The sequence below is a fragment of the Mustela erminea genome, chromosome 2, assembly GCF_009829155.1.
Source record: "Mustela erminea isolate mMusErm1 chromosome 2, mMusErm1.Pri, whole genome shotgun sequence".
NCBI lineage: Eukaryota > Metazoa > Chordata > Mammalia > Carnivora > Mustelidae > Mustela > Mustela erminea.
Genome location: NC_045615.1, coordinates 164,396,817 through 164,421,862, shown reverse-complemented (window position 1 = coordinate 164,421,862; position 25,046 = coordinate 164,396,817). Strand labels below are relative to the sequence as shown.

The 25,046-nt window shown below is 47.5% G+C and overlaps 1 long non-coding RNA gene across 2 annotated transcripts in view; it reads left to right on the top strand.

The window, feature by feature from the left end:
* Positions 1-5,468: 5,468 nt before the first annotated feature.
* Positions 5,469-25,046, top strand: part of LOC116585272 — a 38,730-nt gene continuing 19,152 nt past the window's right edge. The window contains exons 1-3 of one of the 2 annotated variants that reach the window (XR_004283530.1): positions 5,469-5,682; positions 7,435-7,719; positions 15,361-15,643. This is a non-coding gene — a long non-coding RNA (uncharacterized LOC116585272). Of the gene's footprint in view, positions 5,683-7,434; positions 7,720-15,360; positions 15,644-25,046 lie in introns of those variants that run through there. The other variant, XR_004283531.1, reaches the window with a different exon arrangement.

Genomic DNA, 25,046 nt, shown 5'->3' with positions numbered 1-25,046 from the left:
ATTATTGCATCTGGAGTTTTTGCTGTGAGCCTCTGCCATGGACATCTTAGCTGTCGGCAAAGAGGAGCATCTTTGCCGTATCTCATTGGCCATGAGGCAGTTTTGCTATAAAAGATAAAAAAATAACTGGTTGACAGTTTGATTTGATTTCTCCACTGACACAATACTGTTACTTTTATATTATCTACACAGCCTTCATAACGGTCTACACAGTGGTGCAGGGTTTGGGATCTGGGAACGTCTGTCCGCAGACATGTGACAATCTGTCAAGAACCAACAGACACTGTGGTACGAAGTCCCGTTGCGAGTGCGTCCTGGTGTTTGGAAACTGATACCTCTCACGATGAAGGGAGATATTTTAGCAAATAGAGAATGTGATGCTGAATGAGAAGATGAAGTAACAAGCAAAAAAAAAAAAAAAAGTGTAATACTCTGAATGAAATGCTTTAAAGAAAGTGCTTTGTTAGGTCCAGTCCACCAAGTAAAACCCACTATTTGCACATATTGCCATGAATCTGCACTATACATTTTGAATGTATTCAAACATTTTGTATTTTGCAAGAAGTCTTTTTGATTTTGTTATTCTTTCTCCTGTTTCTTTATTTCTTCTCTAATGAATACCCGTCTTTTGTTTTCATGATTTTTATCTCGTATGGCGATATCGCCTTATGGCCTCTGGGTTATGTAGCAAAAATGCTTGCGGTAAATGTGCTTACAGTGATGCTACCTGGAACCATTAATTATACGAATGTATGCTAATATCGTCACCATCCTGACGTCAGTATAATAGTATCATAGTAGTAACTAAATTCTTAGGAGGTGAGGTGTTCTCATTCCTACTTTCCCTGATAAGGGAATGGAACCGAGCTACCTTAATCACTCATCCAGTACTTGGCAGAGCCGGGGTTCAACCGTAGGCAGGCCAACTCCCGCCCTGCCCTTTTTTTTTTTTTTTTTTGTAAGGTTTTATTTATTTATTTGAGAGACAGAGATCACAGGAGCAGGGACAGAAGGAAAGGGACAGGGACAGGGAGAAGCAGGCTCCGCTGCTCAGCAGGGAGCCCGAGCTGAAGGCAGATGCTTAACCGACTGAGCCACCCAGGTGCCCCTTAGTCCTGCTCTTTTAACCACGATGGCGATTGTGCCAGTAAAAACGACACTTGCCCCGATGGACATGAGACAATTTAAATGCAATACTCTTTGAGCGATTCTTGGTTTATTTTTTAGGATAAATTCTAAGAAATAGAAATACTGAGTCAGTGTATGAATAGCCCTTTTAGTGAACTGTGTAGGACCTAAATGGGGGAGGACCAGAGATGATGGTGATTTACTTATTTGCTTTTTTTTTTTTTTTGATTCTGGGTGTCTGTCATCGTGCTGCTAGCTAGGCAGTCAGCAGAAAGTAGGCGCGGTGCTGACTCGGGCCTGGGGAGGCCCTGCGGAGAGGCTGGGTCAGCGGGACTGCCCTTCGGAAAAGTTTTTTTCCCCTTGACCCGGCCAGATGTGACACGGCAGAAGGGAGGCGCCACAGGGAGGAAGACGTCATCAAAGGAACGAGTCTAGACAAGCGAAGTGCATAAGCCTTTAAGATGAACATCATCTCAAGAGAACGCCTCTGCTCTCCAAAAATCACCAGTTCAGTTAAAGACGGTCTTAACTTAGTAGAGCTTCCCTCACACCCAGACCTTTGGCCAGTGACCCTGTATTCCTCCTTCTGCCACTCATTACTGCCACAGTCTTCCTCAAGGACACATCCCCGCACGAACCTGTCCTCTGCCCGCCTCCGGTGATGCAGTATCGTGTCATGGCAAAAGCACAGACTTGACGGGCGGCTGTCAGTCGTGTGGAGTCGGACCGTTGTGTGGGGTCAGTTGTGTGGGGTCAGTCCTGTGGGGTCGGACCGTCGTGTGGGGTCAGTCCTGTGGGGTCGGACCGTCTTCCTTTTTAACTGGAGCACAGCTGGCGCGCGGGGCTGTGTTAGCTTCCGGCGTACAACACAGACACTTGACCTGTCCGCAGTGCTCACTGCCGTGTAGCTGCCGCCTGTCACCACGGAACACCGTTTCCTACGGCTGACGGCACCCCCGTGCCGGGCCATCTCCTCCCACAGCTCACTCATGCCGCGACCGGAAGCGCGCACTGCGGCTCCCTCCCTCCGGCGTCCTCTGGCAACTGTCCCTTTGTTCTTGCTTTATTTGTGCTTTTGTTCGTTCATTCATTTGTGGGTTTTTTTTTTCTTTAGATTCCACGTATAAATGAAGTAATATGGTATTTTTCTTTCTCTGACTTATTTTACTTACTGTAATATCCTCTAGGTCCATCCATTTTGTCCCAAATGGTAAGATCTTATCTTCTTTTTACGGCTGAGTAATATTCTACAGTGTGTGTGTGTGTGTGTGACACTTTCTTTATCCATTTAGCTATCAACCGACACTTGGGCTGCTTCCGTATCTTGGCTATTGTAAACAGACCTGCAGTAAACACAGGGGTGCATATCTTTTTTTGAATTGGTATTTTTTCTTTGAGTGAATACCCAATACTGGATCATTTGGTATTTCTATTTTTAATTTTTTAAGGAAACTGCATACTGTTTTCCACAGAGGCTGCACCAGTTTGCATTCCCACGAACAGCTCACAAAGGTTCCTTTTTCCCCACATCCTTCCGCACCAGCGAGGACAATCTTTTCGATTCTCAGTGTATTCCCTTTAAATAACACAGAGTCATAATGACAATGAAATGTGGTGCCATGTGCAGAGAAAAATGACGGCTAACCTCTATCGAGTTTTTACTGTAAGAAGGGAACGGCGTTGTGTCACGTTCTAAGCATTTAAGGTGCATACGTTCACTTCTGCAGAGTAGTCTGTGGTAAGCTGCATTCTAGAAAGCTCTCTCGGCCTTCGCCCTGCCGTTACTTCTGTGATTATGTTACTTCATGCGACAAAGGCGACTTTGAAGGTGTGATTGATTACATGACCGAACAGTTGACCCGAGCATAGGGAGATTATCTAGGTGGCCTGGATATGATAATCATATAATCACATGAGCCCCCTTAAAGCTAGGTTTCTCTAGCTATTGGCAAAAGAAGTCAGAGATAGGCAGCACGAGAAGGGCTCAGCTCGACTGCTGCTTTAAAGATGTCGTCCCGTGGAAAGAAGCCGGGGCAGCCTCTGGGAGCAGAGGATGGGGCCTGGGCTGGCAGTTAGCAAGGAAGCAAGGACCTCAGACCTACAGCTGCCAGGAGCTGGTTTGGAAGCGGATTCTTCTCGGGGGCTCCAGGGAAGAGCCCAGCAGGCTGCATGTGGGTTTCAGCCTTGTGAGCCCGCCACGCAACCCCGCTGAGCCCACCCACAGAACCGCGACGTAGTAAACGGGGGATGTCTGAAGACGTGAGTTGGGCCGGCACTAGAGAGCAAACGCAAGCCGCATGCAGTAGCCACCTGGAGTGTATGCCCATTTGCAGATGCCCAAACTGAGGAACAGAGAAGCCATGTCACTTTTCCAAAGTCTCACAGCTATTAAATATCAGAAGTGGGATTTAGGGGTACCTTCGGGGCTCAGTTGTTTAAGCATTTGACTTTGGCTTAGGTCATGGCCCAGAGTCCTGGGATGGAACCTGCTTCACCTCTGGGCTCCCTGCTCAGCAGGAGCCTGCTTCTCCCTCTCCCCTCCTCTCATACTCTGTCTCACTGTCTCTGCCTCTCTCTCAAATATAAAATCTAAAAAAAAAAGTGGGATTAGGTGCCACATTTAAAAAAAAAGATTTTATTTATTTATTTGACACAGAGAGAGATCACAAGGAGGCAGAGAGGCAGGTAAAGAGAGGGGGAAGCAGGCCCCCTGCTGAGCAGAGAGCCCGATGTGATGCGGGGCTCGATCCCAGGACCCTGAGATCATGACCTGAGCCGCAGGCAGAGGCCCAACCCACCGAACTACCCAGGCTTCCTGCCACATTTCTTGATTTTGCTAATGGGGGTTTAGCGAGTCCTGTGCCAGGGGGTTCTGGATGAAGATAGAATACTTGAAGCTTTAGTTTTACTCAGAGGAAAGGTCTTTTTATACCATCATGGACGCAAATATTTCATAGGCTAAAATGAAAAAAAGACGAAACCAGAGATTACACAGACAATTTGTTTTTGTATATGTGCTGCCGAAGCGAGCACCAGACAATTTGTTTTTGATAATCTCTTTACTGTGAAAAGTATTTGACTGAAAAACTTGGAGAAGCACTGAGCTGATATGTATTCCAACTAATTTAGTTTAACACTTTTCCTTCCCATTTTATTTCCTGAATTCACAGTGACTTTGCTGCACCAGTTAGAATTCTGGAACCTGAATCAGGAGCTCTAGACCCGGTGCCGCGTCCTGCCCGCCTCCTGTTCATTCAGTCAGGCAAGACGTGCAGGGTGCGTCTGTGATGCCTGCAGTGTCTCTCGCACAAGGTCATTCGTGAGTAATGCACTTTTCTAGCTCTGCTTCCTTGCATACAAAATTAGGTGATTTGACAAACTTTCTTTAGGGTCTCTGTCTGTGGCCATACTAATGCTTTCCCGTTCTTGCACGCCCTGACTTCAGGATTTGATAAGGTGAGGCACCGTTTCTCCAAATCCATCCTGGGCACCACCTACATCATAATCTCTTGGGACCCAGAATACCGAAGCAGATCCTGAGGTGGCCCCAAACCTTCCGATGGGAAACCCTGAGAGCTGGGGCCCAGGACTTCTGATCTTGTACCAGCTCTTGGGGTCACTGCCCTGTAGGCTGAGGTTTGAGATAAACAGCTACAGGGATGCAACGGAGGCCTGCGCCCTAAAAGTCATCTCTGTCGTTAGAAGACAAGCCTTATCGGAAAGAAAAACAGGGCCACACCTGTCGGTGTCGGTCGCAGGGCCTGACCACCCTTTTCCACCGTAAACCGTCACCCCAACCCAGGCCAGAGGGGAGCTGCGCCTGATCACGGAGCAGCTCTGGTCCAGCTCTGTTCCTGCAAAGTCACCTCCACCGTCCGGGGTCGCACGTGTGTGGCTGCATCTAGCAACAGGGTCAGTGTGAGGAGAGGGTGCGCGTCTCTTTGCTTTTCCCCCGAGGGCGGCTGCGGCCTCCCGGGAGCCCCCCGGGCAGCTCGCCCCTTGCACCCGCAACTCTCCCGGGTCAGTGAGCGCCGGGGGCAGCCGCGCTTCCCACCTCGGGTCCCGCCGAGGAGCAGGAAACTGGGGAGCCGGGTCGTCCTGGCCCGCCTGCCCGCGCGGACCCTCCCCGCCGTCGCCTCCCGCGTCGCCACCGCGCTGTTGCCGGTGCCCCGGGGGGGGGGTGTCCGCGCCGCTGCCCGCTGCCCCCCGCCCCCGGCGCCGTCGGCCCTCCCGCCACCCCCTCGGCGGGCCCTTCCCTTACCGCGGCGACACCCGGCGGGACCTGCCCCTCGCTCCACCCGCGGGGGCGGCGGGCGCGGCGCGGGAGGCTAGTTCGGCGGCAGGTGCGCTCGTCCCAGCCCCGGCGCCCCCGGCCGCCCCTCCCAGCCCCCGGCCCGGGCCACCGCCCCCGCTCCTGCTCTCGCTCCTGCTCCCGCACTGGGCGGGGCCGCCTCGGGCGCTGCGGAGGGAGCCCCGCGCTCGTCTATGGCAAAGTTCCTGGCCGAGCTCCTGGGCTGCGCGCTGCCGGCCAAGGGCGCCTCTCCCGCGCCGGAGGTGGGTGCGGGCGGCGTGCGCGGGCCGGGGCCGCGGGAGGGGAGGGGCGTGCGCGGTGTCCGCCACGGGTCCGAGTGCGGTCCGGGTGCGGGTCCGTGATGTGGTCTAGGTGCGGGTCCGGGTGCGGGTCCGGGGTGCGGGTCCGGGTGCGCTCCGGGTGCGGATCCAGTTGCGGTCTGGGATGTGGTTCGGGTGCGGTGTCTGCCGCGGTTCCGGGTGCGGTCCGGGTGCGGGTCCGGGGTGCGGGTCCGGGGTGCGGGTCCGGGTGCGGGTCCGGGGTGCGGGTCCGGGGTGCGGGTCCGGGTCTGGGTGCGGGTTCAGGTGCGCTCCGGGTGCGGATCCCGGTGCGGTGTCTGCCGCGGTTCCGGGTGCGGTCCGGGTGCGGGTCCTGGTGCGGGTCCGGGGTGCGGGTCCGTGATGTGGTCCAGGTGCGGGTCCGGGTGCGGTCCGGGATGTGGTCCGGGTGCGGTGTCCGCTGCGGGTCCAGGTGCGGGTCTGGGATGTGGTCCAGGTGCGGTGTCCGCCGTGGGTCCGGGGTGCGGTCCGGGTGCGGGTCCGGGTGCAGTCCGGGTGCGGTCCGGGTGCGGTCCGTGTCCGGGGACGCAGCAGCAGCATCGCCGGCGCCTCGGGCCAATGTGGGCAGTCGGTGCGGCCTTCGGGGACCGACGCCGGCACCGGACTCCGCACGTCCCGCACAGACCGCCGTCCACACCACTCACCTGAACTGCCTGGGGCTGGGGCTGAGGGGGGATGCGGGAGCCCTTCGCGGCGCGCGGGCCTGTCCCATTGAGGCGCTGGGGGCAGCGGCCGTTTATGGGAAACCTGTGCCGGCCGCTGGGCCGCGACGGGCTCGCAGGAGGCACCGCAGCCCCCTTCCCCTCAGGTCTACACTGGGAACAGTGGATCCTTTGTCTCTGTCTACACAGAGGACTGCCCGACACGGAGGCCTTAACCAAAGGGCAGTGGTGGCGACCCTTCCTACAGCCTTACTCAGTGCTCAGGCCGGACAACCGTTCCCACTGCTGCTCCGGGGCCACGCGGTCCACTGCAGCCGCAGTTTCCCGAGGGGCCGGGATGGCAGCACTTGGGGTCCCCCCTCCGCAACGCAGGTCACGCTGCAACGACACTCCCCTGCCTGCTGCGGCGCCTCTTCTGCCCTTGGCCCCTCTGGGCGCTCCTGCCTTCCGGGGCCTCTGGTCACCGGCTTCCAGTTTAGGGCTCGGCATCATCCCTGCCCTGTGACCAATCGGTGTCAAGCAGGAGGGTCGCGGTAGTAAGGGACGAAGAGCAGAAACCAGACCGACAGGCCTGGGTGCTCCATGGCCTGAAATCTAAAAAAAAGTGAAAAGCCTGAAGACATAAAGCTTTCCAGGCCCGCAGCAAAAATCAGCTGTGTTGCTTGGCCCGTTATCTTCTCTGCTCATTTCCTTCTCCGTGGTGGGAGTGTTAGGTCGCACTTGGGGGTCATTCCAGGGAGGTGAGATGCTCCTTTGAAACTTTCTTTCTGATTTTTTCTTTATTGTATTTGGGTTTTTATTTTTATTTATATATTTTTAAAAGATTCTGTTTTTAAGTAATTTCTGTACCTAGCGTGAGGTTCGAACCCAAACCCAGAAGATCAAGAGTTTTTTGCTCCACCAACCAAGCCAGCCAGGCACCCCCTGGATCTTTGTTTTTAAATGACCAACCCACACCAAGTGATGTTGTTGTATGTACTGACTTTTGGCTGAATATTCCTGTTTCGTCCTCCAGCCAACAGACGCCCGACCTTGATTTCTTAGAGCAAGTGGCTCTCCACCATTGCTGGTCAGAGGGCAGCTTAAGAAATAGTCAGAGATACACCACGACAATTAAGAAAACGAGTGACTGTTTTGTCTTTGAAGAGCTCCTGGGAAAGGGAATTCCTTCAGCCTCTCCCTCGTGACTCCGTGTGTCTTGCTTTGTGTCATTTTCTACCCATGTGGGGGCAGGAGCCTCTGAAGTCTCTGTCTCTCCTCTCTAAAGATGACTGATTCGGCGTTGCTGAACCCCCACCAGGTACCCCCTTTAATCAGTGTTGCTAGAAGAGTTAAGACATCATCTCTTCCCTACCTATCGGGGAAAATCTGTCCGAACGGGTGTGTAACTGAGTCAGGAGTCTGTTTGGGATTGCTTTCTTCCCAGGCCACACATTCTCACTCATAAAGGAAGAAGCATTTGTTGCGCTCTCTATATTTGGGAGGGAGAGAAATGTGTAAGAAAGATATTCTTAAACCTTTCTAAATATTCATTTCCCAAAAGCAGAAGTGCTAGGGCGTGAGAAAATTTAGGCAGCTCTGCATCTCCACCAAATGCTCCAATTCTAACTTCGGAGACGACCTTTAGTTCAGGGAGATCAAGAGACGGAGCTTTTCATAATGAATGGCCTTTGGTTTCATTTTGGTTAGGGGGTGGCCGTGCGCGTGGTTTCTTCGACCCAGACCAGTGCGGTGTGCGCAGGGGAGATTCTGCCTGAAAGAGGGCTGAGTTCTGACTGGACGTCTCATGTGTTTGCAGTTGTTCGACACGGGAGATGGGTGACAGGTTGTGGGGAACACAGGGGCAGAGAGTCACGGGTTGGAAAACCGGTCCCGTGCGTGCCTTGCGTGTCCCCTTCAGAGGAGAAGGGCGGGTGGTGCGCGTTTGACACCCAGCACATCGTCATGACCGTTGTGCTCATCTTCCCTTTACGTTTTCTTAGTATTTAAGTTTACAAACCAAGTCCTTGAGAAGCAGTTTTAGAGTTGCAAGAAAAATGAAAGGATGGAAACTTTACCTCCGTCACAGCAGTGCCCTGAGCCCTGGGCTAGATTTTTGGAATAATGTTTGTGCCTCGCCAAAGGCAGAGCTGCTGCGGGAAGAGCGGCTTTCTGTGGGTTCTGCTGTCTAGAGAAGCAGGACATTTAAGCACAGGACGGTGGTTTCAGACCTAGCAGGTGCTATCACACGTGTCCCGTGTGCTTAGCCCGGTGGAAGTCTGGCCCTGATGTGCATTCCTGCTCCTGTCAGCTCTGACCTGTTGGGAACCTGCCCCCCCAAACTCCCCACCTCAGCCTCAGCAGCGCTTTTCATTGTGCCTTCCTGAAGTCGGCGATGGGTCTGGCTTCAGAGCAGAAAGAGGCAGGACAATTATATAATCAGAGGCGACTGCGTTTCTCCTTCCAGACCCCCTTCCCTCAGTCTGCAAACCTGCGTTTCTAACGCTGCCATCCTCCATGATCTAACCTGGAGGGGACGTTCAGGAGCCACATCCGCTGGGCAGAGCGCGTCTGGCTCTCTGGAAAAGGGGCGTTCAGGGGCGCCTGGGTGGCTCGGGTCGTGATCCCAGGGTCCTGGGATTGAGTCCGCATCGGGCTCCTTGCTCAGTAAGGAGCCTGCTCCTCTCTCTCCGATAAATAAATAAAATATTAAAAAAAGGGGTATTCGGTTCCATGCTGCTGCTTATGAATGTGGTCTCTTCTAGAATCGTCACGTCACACGTCCTGTATGTTCTGCTTGTTTCCGCTTTCCGGTTTCTGTCTCCACCACTGTTGCTGCCTGACTGTGACGACAGCTTTATCTTAGTTCATACATAATACAATAATAACTGCCATTTATTGTACATTCTGGTGGGCATCGTTCTGAGGACAGAACACACACGATCTCAGCTCTCTTCCCAGTAGGCCCGATACAGGTGTTAACATCCGTGCTTCACAGACAAGAAAATGGGGGTTTACAGAGTCCAAGTAATCGGTTAAAGTCACTCTAGTGATGTACGCTAGAGTGAGGCTCTCAGGGGTCACCTACCTTCTTCAGCTGTGGTTACTTGGTACTTGGTGTTAGGTATGAGGTTAAGTTGTACTGTCAGCCCTGTTTTGAAAGTGAGGAAGCCAGGGCTCAGGGTTATAGCCTGAATTGTCCAAGGTTCCTCCCTACTGTCTGGGAGGTAAATTCTGGACTCTGATTCCACAGCGCTGCTCTGACTTACTTGATCTTGTCCTGGCCTCTGACTGCTGCCTCATCTACCCTGTCTTTGGGACCATTGCCAAAGCAATTTTCCTTAATAGCCCAACTCAGCACAGTGTTTATATGTCCCCAGTTCCTTGGTGGTTTGCCCTGGCTTGCAGATGCAAAAGGAGACGCTGCTCCCCTTGACAGTGTGGACGGTCACTGACAGTGTGGCCGGTCACTGACACTGTGGACGGTCACTGACAGTGTGGACGGTCACTGACAGTGTGGCCGGTCACTGACAGTGTGGCCGGTCACTGACACTGTGGACGGTCACTGACAGTGTGGACGGTCACTGACAGTGTGGCCGGTCACTGACACTGTGGACGGTCACTGACAGTGTGGACGGTCACTGACAGTGTGGACGGTCACTGACACTGTGGACGGTCACTGACAGTGTGGCCGGTCACTGACACTGTGGACGGTCACTGACACTGTGGCCGGTCACACTGACTGTGCTCACGCCCTGCAGTTCCTCTCCAGTCTTTTCTTCCTCTTGCCGTACTGCTAGCACTCCGGCAGCTCTTGCCTGCGCCCGTTTCCTGATCATGTCGTCTCACCACCAAGCTGTTGGCTCTGCCCGGAGTGTTCTTCCCCTAAGTCATCTATTGAGTTTCCCTCCTGCAAGGCTCGGTCAGACCCCCTCCAGACCCAGCCCCTCGGACCCAGCCAGCCCTCCACCGCAGGCCCACTGAATACTACTGGTGTGTTTCTACAGGAGACCTCTGGCAGCTTTCTGGAGTGGCTTCTCTGTGCTTGGTTTTCTGTCTTCAGTGGAGGTGACAGCAGTGCCAAGCGCGGGCGGGGAAGGTAAAATGGGTTCATGCTGGAAGGTGCGTGGTCATCGCTGAGTGCCTTGCCTGTTGTCTGACCTCTTCAGGCTCAAGAGCCCTGCATCTAGCACAGTGTCGTGCACAGCATTTTGCCTCCATGAGTAACCGATGGGTCAGATTGATCTTCCAGCTCTGAAGGCTGATGGTTTTCCTTGCTCTTAGGCTCCTTGTTGTTTTTCTGAAGTTCCAATTTAACCAGCATCCTGTATTTTTATGGGCCAAATCTGGCAACCCTCTCACCTGCCCCCTTCCCCTCAGAACCCAGCCTCTAGAGTCCAATCCTACTCCGCTGTAGCAACCCTGTCCCCATCTTTCCCACATAATGGTCCCTATTGCGACAGAGATGCTGTCCCAGGCCAAGGGAAGCAGCTGTTGGACCGTGTGTCCCCACTGCCTCACTCGTGTGGAGATGCCGGAGTGAGCGAGATTTCCTCTGCAAGGGTCGGGTGTGAGCGTGTCAGGGCACCGCCGGCGTCCCGTTTATTCATCCCGCCCGTGTTCACCAGCTCACGCACTCATTCATTCATTTAACAAATGCTATTCAACCCTGGCTTTGTGTTAGGCACCCCGTGAAAGCCTTGCTAAAAGACACGCGAACGGTTTCAACCGTGACCCACAGTAGGACAGGGATTGCATACTCGCTGCAGTCCTGAGCGCACGTGGCCAGTTATACCTGTAGCACTGAGATTGAGTTTCAAGAGTAATACATTTACTTACGACAGGGACGTACTGTGATCTTTGCAATTCTATTCTTTCCGTTGCATTTCTTCCATTCTGTTAAGAATTAAACAAGGAAAGACCCACTGAATTGATTTCCCGCGTTCTGACTCATAATTTGAAAAGCACTGCTCTGCAGGATGGTGAGATTCTATTTTTACAGAACAATTTGTAGTACCTCATTATCCCAGGACTATACTTACACATTATTACCCTGTATCAGGAGATTTTTGTGGTCTACCGTGGGAAGCCAATCACCATGAATAATATTATTTTTGGGGGAGAAGATATTTTCAGCGTTTCAAACAACTAACTTATCAAATGACCTTTTGTAAATATTCTGCCTCTGAATTGGGTCAAGGTTTGCCATGTTCCCTGAGCCCGTGTTACGATATGCTTCTTATTCAGAACATTGTAGTTGATTTCTATTTATTTCTCTTTGCATCTACGGACAACAGATGTGCTCCATGGGCTGAATGACTCCTTAGGCTGCATCTGTGGGTCTTTCCAGCTTTATATTTCAGTTGACCCCAGCCCTTCTCTCTTGGAAGAACTTACTCTTTCAAGCAGGGTTTTTTTTTTCCTTCTAATTTGCCTGGTACAGATCTTGATTTTGTCGATTACAATGAGCCCCTTTGTTTAAATGAATCTTTCGTGCTTTCATCCTCTTGGTCATTCTGACGGGCCTCGGCCATCTAAAGAACGAGCCCAGTGGTCAGGCTGTGTTGAAAGCAAATAATTTGGGTGCATAAGGCTGAGCTTCTGTGATTGGACGTCGGTGCACGATCAGAAGGGAGAAGTTTGCTTTGAGAGTAATAGCTCCTGTTGCACAGCTGGGCTTTCGATGGGGGCCATTTGAATTTTAAGCTAACGGGTACCGAGTTTGTCTTGTAAATTCACGATTCAGCTTGTTCGAGGGCCAGCTGGATCGCTCGCTCACATCTGAGCCATTGTCTACGCACAGGCAACTCTCCTCACCTTTTGTGTTAGCTGCTTTTAAACTCTGCATGCGTTTCACTTATAGGAATATTTGGTCTCTTTATGATTACATCTGTCTAATGGCTTCTTGCTGAGAAACCGTTACATGATTTTTTTCCTTTTTGTATTTTGATAGTAAAGGCTGGTGTTTCCTGTCGGTCAAGTGGCCAGTGCTGGCTGCATGTCTCAAGGGGCAGGAGAAGAGCTTCCCTCCTTGACTGATTTCCTTCTGCTTAGTTCTTTCCAGTCTGTGGTAGTCTTCTTGCGCGTTATGAATTTCTTTACTTCACAAGTGTTTGATAAAATAGGTCCAGTAGTGACATTTGTACTTAAAAAGTTCTTCCTACTTGGAGTTGCCTACAGAAGTAGCCCACAACTAAAATGACAACTTTTACTTATCTGAATCTCGTGATGAGGAAGGACTACACTTTCTACCCTTGGAGAATCTTAAATGTACCCTAGGCCCGTTTCTCCAAATGCCTGTAATATAGCAAGTGTCGTGTGTCCCTGTCAAACCCACATGGGGGACTTGTGGCCTCCCGGGACCCACCGGAGCCTCCTTCTACTTTCCAAGCCCATCGGCAGCCGAAAGCACCGCACGTCTTCTTACCTAGGGGAGCACTTTGGTGCCGTTTTTGCTTTCTTCCCTTTTCCGTCTCTCTTCGTGAACATCTGTCAGGGGCTCGGGCAGGCGCTTTCCTGCACTTAGAGCTTTCTTTGTACTCCTGTGGGTTGTCCCCGAGCTGACCGGCATTGGTTGAGTGCGAACCACGCCCAGGGAGCAGGAGGGTCTGTGGGGGTTTCACAACAGGTGGTGGCTGCTTTGCCTCTGTCAAGTCTTCCTCTTGTCCCCGTTCCTGAATATGCTGCTCGTGTGCTACAACGCTTTGTCATTGTCACTGTCCCGGGCAAGCGTCCGTCCACACGACTTTCTGTTTCCACGGGCTCAAGTCTTTAAACTCTGCCTGGGTTATTTCTGAGGTTCTCTCTTAGCTGTCCTGCTCTGCCGGGCTGACTGCTTCCTGCTGTTAACTGTCCTCAGGGATCCTCTCGGGTCAAACACAAATTCTTTCTCTGGGGCCTTCGTTTATGCCACCTGCTCATCCTGTAACATGATGGCCTCTCTTCATTCTTTCTGCTCTTCCCGGTTAAACCCTACCCAGTCTTCAGGGCCACCGTGAAGGTCCGGCCCCTCGCGAAGGCTTCTCCAGTTGCGGGAAGTGGCCGAGAGCACGCGGGCTGGAGATCCGGATCTTTGTGTTCCGGGCCTGGCTCCTCCACCTCTTAGCTGTGTGACCTCTAAGAACATACTTCTTTGTATCTCGCTTTCATTTTCCATGGAAGTGGAATGACAGTCGTACTATCTCATGGAGTTTTATGAAGATTAAACAAAACGACTCAAGTAAGACACTCAGCGTAGTGTGTGCCTGTGGGTCATCGACACATAAAACAATCAGGGTAATGGTGATGACGACAGTCCTGTACTTCACCTTGATCCCGACACGCTGCGGCACCTCTCTCCTTTGACCGTCTTAGGACATACCTTTTCCATTTCTGAATTCTCTACAGTGCCGAGGACAACATAGGTACTCAATCCATGTTCATTAATTTTGAAAACATGCCATATGCTGTTTTAGCAAAATCTGAGAATTAATTTATTTCTGAATAGATTTAATTGTATCTTATGGAAGTGTGACCGCCACTGTCCTTTTGTGACTTGCCCCCTAATCTGTGGGATGTTTACTGCTGCTAACTTGGGCTGCAGCTGTACAAAAGTTGATATTATACTTTTTACGTACAACTCTGGCAGAAGGAATACTTGACAAATGTGCCAGTTATAGATTCCATTTAAATGAAGTTCAACCATAGATTGAAATATAATTAAACACAGAGTATTTTTTATTTTTCAGTTGGTTTGCAAACATGTGTCCTCCAAATAATTCAAGTGAGGCAAATCCATGCTTTAAGTCAAGATTTTAGTCATCAGACTTCTGTGCTGCGTGTGTTGGTGGAGAGTTCTGGCTGGGAGTCAGGTTAGCTTATTCTAAAATTAATTTACTCCCAAGAACACTTACCCAGTGGGCTTTCTTATCATATTTCCAGCGGGAAAGAGGGAGTAATGATGCCCCGTTTCTCTGGAAACTCTTTTGGATGGCCTGAAAGCATGGAGATTTACTTTCTTGGAGATTATTTGAACTTGGCTGAAAGTCAAGTGAGGAGCCTGCAGAGAGGCACATGGGGCTGAAAGCTGGAGGCGGCCACATTATGCATTGCAAAGACCAGGAGTCTTAGGATTTGGATTCTGAGCCTGGCTCATCTCCGCACCGGCTGAATACTATTGAGAGAAATATCCTTACCTCTCTGAGTGTCCATCTTTATAGCTCTAAAGTGAAAGTAGTAATATTCAGTTTGCTTTACTCATAGAGATGATGTGAAGCTCCAGAATGGTAATAAATGTGGAAGTCCTTTATACATTGTCCGCCCTACACAGATGTGAGTTGCGATGACTGATGCTGTGAGGGGTGTGCAGAGACGTAAGGTGGGTCCTCGGCATCCCAGGCACGCAGGGTCTGATGGGGAACCGATGGTCAAGGACGGTGTGGATGGCCAGGATGGAAATGCTTCCACTTGAAACGTACAGAAGGAAATAGGAAGTAGTCGTAATTTACAGCTAGAGCTTTAACCCCTGGGCAGGCAGTCCTGGAATCTACTTATATCTAGAGATTTCCTTAAAGAGTAAAGCACTTGCTCAGGATAAAACGTAAATGAGTTTATGAGTGAAATTCTGTCGACATGGGGGAGGGCGGGAGCAGATAGCAGTGGCAGGAGGAATTGCAAGGAGGGATTGCTGGGCTCTGAAGACGGTTCGAGAGTCTAGGATTGTAGATTGTAGAAACATATAGTGAGAGTCTAGGATTGTAGATTGTAGAAACATATAGTGAGAGTCTAGGATTGTAGATTGTAGAAACATATAGTGAGAGTCTAGGATTGTAGATTGTAGAAACATAGAGTGAGAGTCTAGGATTGTAGATTGTAGAAACATAGAGTGAGAGTCTAGGATTGTAGATTGTAGAAACATAGAGTGGCTGTTGCTTGAACTCCCTGCCCTTTCCCTCTGTCTCCTGAGCATAGACACCCTGTTCAGAAGACAGAACTTGGCCCCGCAGCAGAATCATCACATACTGTTTCCGAGAGCAGAACTCAGAGAAGGGAGCCCTTTCAGTTCACGAGGGGCGCTGACGGCTGGGGCAGAGTGAGGACGGTGGTCCCCTGGCGGAGCCGTCCCGGTTTACTGGTAACCCGGAGCCAGCAAGTCCTTTGCTGCCTGGGCTGGTTCCCGAGCTCACATGATGTAATCCCTCCGGAGGACACCTACCAGTACTGAAAAAGTGGGATCCTTGGAAGAGAATCTGATGTTCTCAGGATGGAGGTGGGCTTATGTGGCCAGCAAAATTTGGGTATGTTGTAAGGTTTCATTTGTAACCACATTTAGGTGCAGAATGTTGGTCCATATACTCCTCCTTAATCAGTGTTCTTTCCTATTCCGTTCTTGAATTAGGGTACAGCTTTTGTGAAATCTAATGCCCCAGGGCTTTTTTTTTTTTTTTTTTTGCCCAACAGTCTATTCTCGGTGTTCATGTTAGCCAAATTCCATGTGTGTTACAGTGTATTGTATGTCTGTTAGGAGAAAGCAGGGTGGTGTGGGAGAGCTCAGAGACACATACAGAGCCACACACAGACGGGAAGACACACAGCAGTTTGCTTCTGGAATGGCCATGATGATTAAACCACACGGCCAGAGGTTACAATGCATCCAGAATCTCCCTGACTTTATTTACCAACTATGCTCCAAAGCCTTAAATATGCCACGTACGTACATGAGACTGTTTGTGGGACACTTTTCAGGGGCTCACAAACCAAACTTCCTTTTCTTTTGCATTTCTCTTTTGCCTCCTTCCTCTCTTCCAGCTTAGGAAGGTCCTTTCTAAGAATCTGTGACATAGCTGTGTGCGATTTTCATTTTCTCCATCTCACTCTGCAAATAGAAACTGATTTCATTTTTTCTCATGTATAAAGAAATAGTGCATCTGATTTCACAGGCCAGAAAGAAATGATTGGAAGGCATCCAGCCAGGCCCTGGGGAACCCCCTAAAATTATCCTCTACCTTATGGACCGTCCAGATTGTTTGTATGTGTGGCTAGGGAAGAAGGGGGCAGGGAAGTGGGATTTGGGAAATAAAATGTTCTCATGCCCAGATGCTGTGAGTGAGTCAGATGGCTGGGTGAGGACCCTGACGCCTCCTGTGATTTTTAGGAGTTCATTTGCTCGGTGCCAGGTTTGGATGTCCAAGCAGCTGGGCGAACCCCCCGGGGGTTCCTAGTGAATTCAGCCCCCTCTCTGCACATTGTGTGGACTTGCCTTATGTGCGAATACTTCCTAGATAAGTGGGTTTCTTTACGGTTGCCTTTTTGATTTGGAATTGCTGTGGGCTAGAGAGATGAAGAAATATACTTTCAGTTACTAGCAGAATTGACGGATAATGGACAATAATAAGAGTTCTTTTGAATTTACCAAAACACCTTACACACGTAATTTTATTAGAAATGGAAAACCAGTAGGGTATTATTTTACTCTATTTATGGATGGAAAAACTAGGGAACAGGGAATTAAGAAATACTATCTTTAGAAAACAGCTTGGGTCTAAAATTGTCTAACCAACTTTGCACCTAATAAAAATAATTTACCAACTTTTCTATTTGTAACTTCCTCCTTCATAGGATTAAGAAGATGGCACTATAAAAATACCACCAATTGAGGGGTACCTGGGTGGCTCAGTCAGTTAAGTGTCTGCCTTTGGCTCAGGTCCTGATTTCAGGGTCCTGGGATCCATCCTTATGTTGGGCTCCCTGCTCAGTGGGCAGTCTCTTTTTCCCTCTCGCTCTGCCTCCTCCCCACCGCTTGTGCTCTCTCTCTCAAATAAATAAATGCAATCTTTAAAAACAACACAACCAACTAAAATCATTACTATGAAATTCTATGTAAAAATCACAAAGTGGTACTAAAAACTGGAAAATATCTTACCTCAAATACAGTTTGGAACAATGCAAGGTATGCCTAAGTACCATAAAATATTATTAGTTAAATGAAAAATTAGGGCCTCCTGACTGGGTCAGTTGGTAGAACATGGGATTCTTGATCTCAGGGTCATGAGTTCAAGCCCCACATTGGGAACAAAGTTTGCGTTAAAAAAAGAAAATGAATGAAGTGACGCTTGGGTGGCTCAGTTGGTTAAGCAGCTGCCTTCGGCTCAGGTCATGATCCCAGCGTCCTGGGATCGAGTCCCACATTGGGCTCCTTGCTTGGCAGGGAGCCTGCTTCTCCCTCTGCCTCTGCCTGCCTCTTTGTCTGCCTGTGCTTGCTCTCTCCCCGTCTCTCTCTCTGATAAATAAATAAATAAAATCTTTAAAAAAAGAAAATGAAAAACTAATTCCTTGTTAGTACAGTTTTTCTTCCCATTTCTGGCCTTGGTGATAAATGTGGTAACAAATGGGAGCACCTTTGGTTATCTCTTTCCAAAATCATTTTCAAGCCCTTCTTTGTCCCACAACATTAGCATAAATCCCGCCTGCTATTTCTAACTGCCCCCACCTCTTCCTTCAAGTTCCTTATATCACTGGATGAGTATTTCATTCCTTATATCGTTCCTTAGATCATGGAGCCAAGCTGTGAACTACAAAGAATAATTCGATTTTTCTTTCTCAACAAACCATTCCCAAGGCACAGCATGTCAGGATTTTTGCCCAGGATTTTAGGCTAAGGGTCTCCTGTCCTGCCGGTGGCTGCGTGTTCTCAGTAGAAGAGAATAATCAACACATTTTGTGGCACAGTGCTTTCTAGATTGTAAAGCACCGTGACTGAATCCGCTTATGGTTCTCAGAGAATTATTATCCCCACTGGACAGACTTAGAAGCTGAGGTTCAGAGAGGTAAGCAAACGATAACCCCAGAGAACAACGGAGTTAGGTCTTCAGCGCTAGCTCTTCTGTTCCCAGGCGCCCCCACTCTTTCTGGGGCAACCTGCGGTGTGAGTTGTAATGCCCTCACCGGTGGAAGGGAGCGGTAGTAACTCTTGCGTTGGAGAGAGAGCTCCAACGCAAAAGTTGATGCTTCCCACTCCCTGTACCTTTCGTGATATTAAAGACTGACTTTAAAAAAAAACAAGATACATAATGTTATATTAGTTTCAGGTGTACAACAAAGCAATTTGATATTTGCACATATTGTGAAATGATGACCACAATAAGTGTAGTTAACATCTGTCACCATGCAAAGTGACAGAATATATTTTTTCCCTGTGATGAGAAGTAGGATTTACTCTTAGTAACTTTCAGACATGCATTACAGCTACTCACTCTGGTCAGCATGCCGTGTACAGTACGTCCCAGGATTTATCTATTTTATAACTGGAAGTTTGTATTTTTTGACCATCTTTGTCCATTTGCCCACCCCGGCCTCTGGCCATCACCCATCTGTTCTCTGTATCTATGAATCTATGAGCTGTTTCTTCTGTTTCTTCTGCTTTTTTTTTGTTTCCACACAAAAGTGGGATGATATGATATTTTTCTTTCTCTGTCTCTGACCTATTTAACTTAATACAGTGCTCCAAGATCCATTTATGTTGGACAAATAGCACAATTTCATCCTTTTTTATGGCTGAATATACATCACATTGTCTTTGTCTATTTGTCTGTCAGTGGACACTCAAGCTGTTTCCATACTTTGGCTATTGTAAATAATGCTGCAGTGATCATGGAAGTGAAAATTTGTTTTGAGTTAGTGTTTTTGTTTTCTTTGGATAAATACTCAACTGGAATTGCTGGGTCACTTGGTAGGTGTAGTTTAAATTTTGAGGAACCTCCATACTGTTTCCCATAGTGGCAGCACCTGTCTCTTGTCTTTTGGTAATGGCTGCCTTTTGATGATTACCTTCTGGAGTGTAGCTGGATCTTTATTCTGTCACCCATCATTTATTATTCGTGTAACCATAGGCAAATTACTTAACTTCGCTAAGCTCAACGTCTTCATTTATAAAGTGAAGACAGTAATTGTTATAAGGGTTAAATGAGAAAATACGTGTGAAGAGTTAAGCACTATGCTTGGCACATAATTAAGATTAGATGTTACCTTTCTTATTTTTCCACTTTGTAACACTTTAGCGTCCTTCCTGCTGTATTAATTATGTGGAGGTGGTCGATTTTGAGTGGACATGTGGTGGCTGTGGAGAAAGCTCTGCTACAGAAAGCTCCTATTCTATACTTTTTCTCTGGCCCACATGGAAAGCAAATTAGATGCCCCAGCCCTAGTGATGAGAAAAGATTGGTTTAATTTCTATCTTTCTTGGGTAAATAAATCAATGTGTACTTTTCTTTCTGAAGTCTCTTGCCTATAACATACTGTGCTCTGCTGATTACTCATTGAGCGAGTATTTATTTAATCAGTTATGTGTCCTAGATGTGTGTGTGGTATTGTACGGATTCGAAAAGAAACAAGACATGGTCTCTGCCCCATCTTACTTGAGGAGGGCTTGGTTTCTAAGTGTAAAAACAGAGGACTATTCTGAACTGGGTGTGTGGTGGAAAACCAGTATGCCTATTTTAGGGAAAAGATTTCACAGACTAACTCTTCCCAGCATGCTTCCAAGTGCTGTGACAACCCCTTAAAATATTTGTCAAAAGAAGAAGTCAACTTCAGAAGAAATTCTCCTTTTCCAGATTGAGGCTATAAATAGGCAGAATAAGTTATTTGTGTCTTACAACTTTTTGAGACATAGCAACGATTAAAAATGGTAAAAAGGTGGCATTATATCTGGGGTTACATCAAAACCTGCCCATTATTGTATTTTTTAAAAATTTTGTTTTGTAGTGCCTTAGGCAAGTTATTTTCTGCATATGTAAAATGCTCTAAGGAAAAATACCTCACTGGGCTGTTATGCAGATTATATGAGATATGATGTAAAAGCACTAGGCACAGCACGTGGTCGCAAGTATCCAATTAGCAATAGTTTTCTTTCCGCGTTGGTGGATGTGCTCCTTGTCTTTGTAGGGCGGGGGTTCCGATGAGCTCAGCTTTGGATGTGCTCCTTGTCTTTGTAGGGCGGGGGTTCCGATGAGCCCAGCTTTGGATGTGCTCCTTGTCTTTGTAGGGCGGGGGTTCCGATGAGCCCAGCTTTGGATGTGCTCCTTGTCTTTGTAGGGCGGGGGTTCCGATGAGCCCAGCTTTGGATGTGCTCCTTGTCTTTGTAGGGCGGGGGTTCCGATGAGCCCAGCTTTGGATGTGCTCCTTGTCTTTGTAGGGCGGGGGTTCCGATGAGCCCAGCTTTGGCAGCTGCTCCTCCCGTCATCTCTTAGTCCTTCCCCTGGAGCGTGTCAGTTCCGTGTGCAGCTCAGCGCGGCCTTACACGCATAGCCCGTCCAAGAGTTAACAACGCCGTGCTCCGGCCTTTCTCGTTGCCTGGAGCTACTTAATCAGAGAAATCACTGTGACCCTTTTCACGCAACTCGTTGACGTCCAGAGCAACTAATTAGAGAGAGCGAGTATAGAAAATCAATCTTTACTAACATTGACATTTCTTCCAATTTAAGCAATTCGTTTGCTTACATTCTTTGTGAAAACCTGTTGAGATCTAAAATTATCCCAGATGACTACATTAGAGAGTCCTAATAGGTTTTAAACATTAGAATAAAGATGATTTGGACATTAAATACATAGTCGGAATTGGGAAGGGATCCAGCATATTCCACGCGCTCACTAGACAAGTCGCCTGTACTCATGACGTCATTGAAGAAGTCTCCTCTCGAGTTAGGAGGCAGTCAACTCTCTGAGCATGTAGCCTGCCTGGGGGAAGAGGTTCGTGGTCGGTGGTTCCCTTTGCACCTGTAGTCCTTGATCCTTCTCCTCTCTGTTCTCGGAAGCCGACCTGTATGAAATATATCCACGGGCTTCTCTTGGCTTCAGCCTTTAACTGCACTTGGCCAATGGGGATCATTGGTCATAGATGGAGGGAGTGGAGATTGTGAGGGCAGGGCGTTAATTACCTCATATATGCACCTTGAGATGCAAGGTCAACCTGAGTTGGCTGTGTCCCTCTACTTACGATCACCCTCCTGTAAGGTGGTCCTGTCCATGGAGCCCACCCCTTGCAGCTCTCCCTTCTCTTGCTACTTTATGTGTGTGGGCTGGGTGCCTAATGGGACATGTTACTAGCCCTAAATATTGTACTATGCCTCGTGGTTTTTCTTAAAGCCTTTCTGTATCTTTGTAAATAGCCAAAATTTTACTGAATTTTTCTTAAATTACCCAATTTGAATATGTCATCTGCTTCCCATTAGAACTTCAAATGATAGAGAACAGTAGCAACTTCTTCTTGAAAGATAGAGTGACTCTCTGAATTACTGGTTTGAAAAAAAATTCTGCCAATTCATAAAAATTCTGTGTGCCTCATCACATATTCAGGTAAAAGTGGGTAAATTCACAAGAATGGCATATAATGGTGTGGCTTGTGTTGGTTGTGTTTTGTGGTTGAATGGATGTCATTTGGGTTGAATGAGAACAGTATTAGAAGTTCAATGAATGCCAGTGTCTTAAAAGAGTTAGAGATGAGTAGAAGCTGGGTGAATTGCATCTTAGCTTCTTAACTTGCACATGAAGAATCTGAATCTCCTGGAAGTTAGATGAGTTACCCAAGGTCAAATAATTAGTATGTGGCAAAGCTGGGTCTCGTGCCACGTCTTGCAACTCTAAGGCTAGTGATTGTTTTAGTGCTCCAAATTGTGGAAAAGAGTTAAATTTCGTTTTCATTATGCAAAATACATGGCTTTGACTTTAATTGGTCAGCTTGCAACGAACCAGAAATGTACTCCAGTGGAGTATTGTGGGTTTGATTTGTTTTTAAATAGGAAATTAAGTGCAAGGAAGGAATTTCAGTTTACAATGACCCATCTGTCACGGCAGCTCAGCCAAACAGAACAATGTTATAAAGATGTTAACATTGTTTTAGAATTTGTTTATTCATAAGGGAATTTTTTGCCATATAGTATTTTTAATTTCAGAAAATATGGTCTGTAGTATTGCTGAGTGATGAATTATAAAGATACTCAGAAAAAATAGTAAACCCTTTTAATAGTTTATTATTAAAGGAGTTTTGGGGAGGGGGGCCTGAGTGGCTCAGTGGGTTAAGCCTCTGCCTTTGGCTCAGGTCATGATCTCAGGGTCCTGGGATCGAGCCCTGCATCGGGCTCTCTGCTCAGCAGGGAGCCTGCTTCCCCTCTCTCTCTCTGCCTGCCTCTCTGCCTGCTTGTGATCTCTCTCTCTGTCAAATAAACAAATAAAATCTTTAAAAAAGGAGTTTTGGAGAAACTGGTCTCACTGTTTTATACTAGAGAAATATTTTATTTTCTATTATATATACTGTGTATGTACCCAGATAATTGGAATAGTTGTTACGTGGAAGGTGTCAGTATCTCTGCCCTTAGGATAGCAACAACCTAATGCAGGGGATATGAGATAGAGATTATATCCAAACTGGAAAATAAACGGTAAAATTTTCTGTCTAAGCCAACTGTTAGGAGGGCCTATAAGATAACCCCTTCAATTAAAGTGTAAGTCCCTGAAGTCCAGGGTAAAAACTTACATTTCTTTCATGGTAGGCAGGGAAAATGATAGTTAGTAGATATTTGACAAATAAATAAATGAAATCACAAAGGTGTTCTTGTAGGATTTTAGGAGTAAGAAGGGAGTTTGGTCCAATCTGCTTTTTTTATCCAGTTCATAGTTACAAGGTTAGATGGTTTATACGTTGGGAATATTACTTTCCTATGTACATTGTATATGTGAGGAAAAAAGTTTTTTCCTATTTAGGTTTGAATATAGAAAAATTAGATTGTCAATTCAGTATTGTCTCTTTAATAAATTAAAAAGTGAAACTATTTATGTAAACAAATCAATAGCAAGTTGATTTAAATCTATTTTACTATGAAACATCATCAATTTTCTCATACAGAAAACCTTGAAAATTAATAAATCTAAGCAGTTTATTGGCTTTAGTTTTTGTGTTTTGATACAGACCCATGATAACAGTAACTAACACCAGTCGAATGTATCATTTTTCCTTACAGTTTTGAAATACAGTAAGATGGTCTTTGCTGTAATTCTGCTTTCCTCGATAATGCTGCATATTACTGTATTACATGCATATTTTAGAATTTTGAACTATTGATTTGCCTCTGTGTAATGCAAGTAGGTGCCATTCCCCTTAAAACATAAATAGGTCCTTATTTTTGTAATGTCAAGATTGGCTCAATTATCTTTTGAAAGGTGGAGCTTTCAGAGAGACGGATTTGTTGACCATTATCTAATGGTCAACTCTATGCTCATCCAGACATGAAAATTCCGTTTCGACACTGATATTTCCTCCAAAAAGAAAGTTATGAGAAGTTACACCATGGTCCTCCAGAGAGAGTGCTCAATGCTCCCTTATCACTTATTCTATCAAATTAATTTTCTTCCTCACTTGACCCCAACGTGGAGGACTACAGATCTGACAGGTCACCGGACCCACACTGGGCCATACCTTCGAGGGGAGGATTCTTGGTGCGCACGTGTCCGTCTCTTTCTCCTTCTTCCTCCCAACAAGGAAGGCCACTGTGAAAACACACAGCTGACCCTCTCAGATCTCTTTTTCTCTCTTTCCCTTCCGTGTTGTGCGGTAGACACCCTTTCCTCCGAGGAGGCCCAGCGAGCTTTCTTGCTATATCTAGATTTTCTTCATTCCACAGAGCAGCAGAGGTGGAGTTCCTGTCCTAACGGGAAGATGAACACGAGACCGTGAGAAGAACTATGTTGATTCCTTCACTGCTGTGTCTCTAGAACTAGCAATGTTTCCTGAGCAGCAGTGTGGTAGAACTAACACACTAATGAACAAATGCATAAAACCATGCCATACCTTGTCCAAGAACTTCCTGTTCCCCCACAATCAGGGAAACTTGAAAAACATTCTATACTCCACATGTGTGCATACTAAAGGATGTAAAATACTGTTTTGGTGGACTTCTTCCTCCTTTCTCTTTGGCCTTGAAGACTTGCAGATTTGACTTTCATTTTAACCTGACTTCATCTGCTTTCAGATATTGAGGACAGATAGGAAGTTCTGTTATCATCACCTAATATGATTTGTCCTTTGGAGAAGGCCCTGGACCCTGAAATACCTTAGGATAACATTGGTTATAAATTATAAGATCTGTTATGATAGAAACTTTAACATTGTTTAAATTGCTTAAACCTCCATCGGAAAGGACGAATACCCAACTTTTGTAGCAACATGGACGGGACTGGAGGAGATTATGCTGAGTGAAATCAGTCAAGCAGAGAGAGTCAATTATCATATGGTTTCACTTATTTGGGGAGCATAAGGAATAACACGGAGGACATGAGGAGATGGAGAGGAGAAGGCAGCTGAGGGAAATTGGAGGGGAGATGAACCATGAGAGACTATGGGCTCTGAAAGAAAAACCTGAGGGTTTTGAAAGGGCGGGGGGTGGGAGGTTGGGGTAACCCCCGGTGGTGGGTATTAGGGAGGGCACGGGTTGCAAGGAGCACTGGGTGTGGCGCAAAAACAACGAGTACTGTTACGCTGAAAAAAAAAAATATTGTTATGTGGCATTTTTAATTTAAGTAGTTGAAACTCTTCTTTTTAAGTTACCAGTGTCATTCAATTGAAGAGAACAGAGTGTAAAACGTAATGTGGTTTTATTTACTTTTTTGGTAATTGTTCTG